Consider the following 1,269-nt stretch of genomic DNA (forward strand, 5'->3'; position numbering starts at 1 on the left):
GGGCGCCTGTAGTCCCAGCTACTCGGGAGGCTGAGGCAGGAGAATGGCGTAACCCCGGGAGGCGGAGCTTGCAGTGAGCTGAAATCCGGCCACTGCACTCCAGCCTGGGCGACAGAGTGAGACTCCATCTCAAAAAAAAAAAAAAATAAGTTAGGTTCCTCATTGCATATGTCTAATTGCTAGTATTCTAGTGACAGAACTGTGACCCAAAGCATCAAAAATGTGATAAGCCCTATGCCAAACTTATCAAACTAAGACAACTTTTTCCTCCATCATCGAAATATGGTAAATGCAAGTATCAGTTTTGTAAATTCAATATGAAATAATCTTTCACTTAAATACTGAGAGGTGAAGCTGGCTGGGCTTCTGGGTCAGGTAGGGACTTGGAGAACCTTTCTGTCTAGCTAAAGGATTGTAAACACACCAATGAGTGCTCTGGGTCTAGCTAAAGGTTTGTAAACGCACCAATCAGCCCTCTGTAAAAACACACCAGTGAGTGCTCTGTGTCTAGCCAAAGGTTTGTAAATGCACCAATCAGCACTCTGTAAAAATGGCCCAATCAGTGCTCTGTAAAATGGACCAATCATCAGGACGTGGGTGGGGCCAAATAAGGGAATAAAAGCTGGCCATCTGAGCCTCCGGGTGGCAACTTGCTTGGGTTCCCCTTTCAGGCTGTGGGGAGTTTGTTCTTTCACTCTTCGCAATAAATCTTGCTGCTGCTCACTCTTTGGGTCCGCACTACCTTTAAGAGCTGTAACACTCGCTGCAAAGGTGTGCGGCTTCACTGCTGAAGTCAGGCGAGAACACGGACCCACCAGAAGGAAGAAACTCTGGACACATTTGAACATCGGAAGGAACAAACTCTGGACACACCATCTTTAAGAACTGTAACACTCACTGCGAGGGTCCGCGGCTTCATTCTTGAAGTGAGCGAGACCAAGAACCCACCGGAAGGAACCAATTCCGGACACAATACTATACAACAAAACAAGGACAAAGTAAGAACAAGTACAAAACAATTTCTTTTCAGCTATTTTAAAAACACATTATCACACTTCCAAGACTGGTTTCTAGACACAGTACTGACAACTGATTAGGTAAATTTTACTGCCAAAATCTTCAAACCAGTGCAACACTTGCACATATTTTGTTTTCTTTTTTTTTTTCTTTAAGACAGAGTCTTGCTCTGTCACCCAGGCTGGAGTGCAGTGGCCGGATGTCAGCTCACTGCAAGCTCCGCCTCCCGGGTTCACGCCATTCTCCTGCCTC

This window comes from Colobus angolensis, unplaced genomic scaffold (genome assembly GCF_000951035.1).
Source record: "Colobus angolensis palliatus isolate OR3802 unplaced genomic scaffold, Cang.pa_1.0 Scaffold106, whole genome shotgun sequence".
NCBI classification, from domain to species: domain Eukaryota; kingdom Metazoa; phylum Chordata; class Mammalia; order Primates; family Cercopithecidae; genus Colobus; species Colobus angolensis.